The sequence below is a fragment of the Nannospalax galili genome, unplaced genomic scaffold (assembly GCF_000622305.1).
Source record: "Nannospalax galili isolate Female #2095 unplaced genomic scaffold, S.galili_v1.0 scaffold680, whole genome shotgun sequence".
In the NCBI taxonomy this organism is placed as follows: Eukaryota; Metazoa; Chordata; class Mammalia; order Rodentia; family Spalacidae; genus Nannospalax; species Nannospalax galili.
Window position 1 is genome coordinate 1,908,053 of NW_008348218.1, and position 2,639 is coordinate 1,910,691.

Below are 2,639 nucleotides of genomic sequence, written 5' to 3' on the forward strand. Positions count from 1 at the left end.
CATGTGTCAGGATGCCTCAAATTAAGTGCTCAAGTGGAGGCGGCAGCAGCAGAGACATGGCTGGAAAATAAATGCTCCTCTTTCCCTCCCCAGACATCCTGAACAAGAATTCTGGGAGTACAGTGAGAAATCTGATTCTGAGCCCCTCCATGTGAATCTGTGCTGTGCCAGAATTTGAGAATCCCTTTCATAGATCATTATTTCTACAGGATAAGTGCTGAGGAGAAACCTTGATTATACAGGATATTTTTTAACTAAGCAATAAATTTAACAAGATTTCACTAATTTTGCCAGTATTGTACTCCATGTTCCAGAATCCAATCTAGGATTCCATTCTGCATTCCATCCTGCATCCCCTCAGGCCTGTGCCAATCTCTCATGCTTTTCTTGTTACAGATCTTGATGATTTTGAAGGATATTTGTCAGGTGTTTTGTCAAATGTCCCTTATGTGAGGTTTGTCTGGTGTTTTTCCTATGATGAGGTTGCAATTGTAGTGCTCTTCTCATTGTATCCTATGGAGAGTTTTGTGTTCTTGGGAATAGGTAAATTTTCCTACTTAGTCAAGCAATGTTGGCCAGATTTCTCCAATGTAAATTTGCTCTTTTTTTCCTGTTAATACTTTATTATTTGAAGCAAGTGACTAAATCCAGTCAGACGGGAAAGGGAGGGATATTAAGCTCCATCTTCTGAAGGAGGTAGTACCTACATACAGTACTAGAAGGATTTCCTCTCCTCCATTGAATGGCTGGTTTACAGCAGTAGGGATTCCTGATGGTTCTTTCAGTCTTTTGATGACAAACAAATACAGCCTTTGTTCTTTTCTGTATGGTTATAGCTTTGGCCATCTCTTTTGGTGTGACTGACTCTTACGTTTTTGCTTTGTCTCCACATTGCAAAGTGCTCCAAATTTCTTATTCTGTGCTTCCTTCCCCTTCGCAGCCCTATGATCAATATCACTTTGAGGAGACTTCATTTCTTTTTTTAAAATTAATTAGTTAATTTTTTATTTTCTGTGTATTAATACCTGCATTTATGTAAATGCACCCATGTTGTGCAGTACCCAAAAGGTCAGAAGAGGGTGTTGGATCCCTTGGAACTGGAATTGCAGACCATTGTTAGCTGAATGATTTCTGGAATTTGAACCTGGGTCTTCGGCAAGAACAGCTAATCCACTTAACCACTGAGCCATCTCTCCAACCCCAAGACTTCATTTATTTAGCTGGAGAATGGAAGTTATGGGCTAGAATCTGTCATTGACCATGCTCATTTTCACAAGGCTTTCACTGATTCTAGGTCCCCTTGGATGCAGAGTTATGAAATATGTATGCTGTGGTGGTTTGAATGAGGTATCCCCCATAGGCTCCAAGTATTGAACAGTTGGTCAGTTGGTGATGCTGTTTTGGGAAGGTCATGGAATCCCTAGGAGGTGAGGTCTTGTGGAGGAATCACATTACCAGAAGAGGATTCCAATATTGGTCTGTCCTTCCTGTACCTGCTTGAAGATATGAGCACTTAGCTTTCAGCTCCTGCCACCCATGTGCCAGTCTCCCCACCATGATGAACTCTTATTCCTCAAGGACCAAGCCCAATAAACTCTTCCTTTAATAAATTGCTTTAGACATGGTGGGTTTTTTTGTTTTGTTTTTGTTTTGTGTCTTTTTGAGACATGGTGTTTTATTACAGCAACATAAAAAGTAACTAATGCATGTCCTTCTAAGGTTTATATTTTGCCAACTTTCTCTTGCTGTTTTGAGCTTCTATCACTAATATAAAAGAAAGCAAGTTTCATACAACTTTATCAAAAAAGAACATTGTGATTTGATGTTTACCAAATTGATAAGTAAAAAATAGTATAGTCATGCAATTTTATTACTAACTTTAGTTATAAATAAATGTTTTCCATACATACCTATTCATTTTTCTATTATTGGTCATTTTCTAGGTACAAAGAATGACACTATTTAAACTTATGCTGCTCTGATGACAGAAAAGGTACATAATAAAAGCCATGTCTAGCAATTTTAATTTTATTTAGGGAATGGCAGAAAAACTAATGAGTTATCTTTTTGGCCTTCAGCTCACCAGAAAAAAACAACCAGTAGAAAAAACTCCGAGTAGAACGGAGAAATGGGAAAACTCAGGTTGACCTCTAGCGCATTGGTAAGTGACAGCAATCACCAGTATCCTGCCAGCCTTTGTGAAGGATGTGGTGACTTTAAGTTCTGGTCCCCTTTCACAAATGAAGCTATGATGCAGCTGCATCTATAACCTGATTTATAAGAAATGGAAAATGTATAGACACTTTTCTTAGAGCCTAGGTGAGGTACATGAATGTGCTACACTTCAAAGAAAGTGAAGACAGAATCTTAAGTTTAAAAAGTGGTACAGAAGATTATAACCAAAATAACTCATTTTAATTATATTTATTTTGCTTTCATAATACTCTTTTTGTTATACTTTATTATTATATGATATTCAAACATACTCATAAAATTCAGCATGTATTTGAAAACAGAAGCAGCACAGAGGAGTGTCAGGGAGATGAGTGGTGGTTATGGGAAAGAATATGATCAAAATACATTATCTACAAGTATGAAGTTGTCATAGAATAAATTTTCAAATATTTTAAACAAGAAAA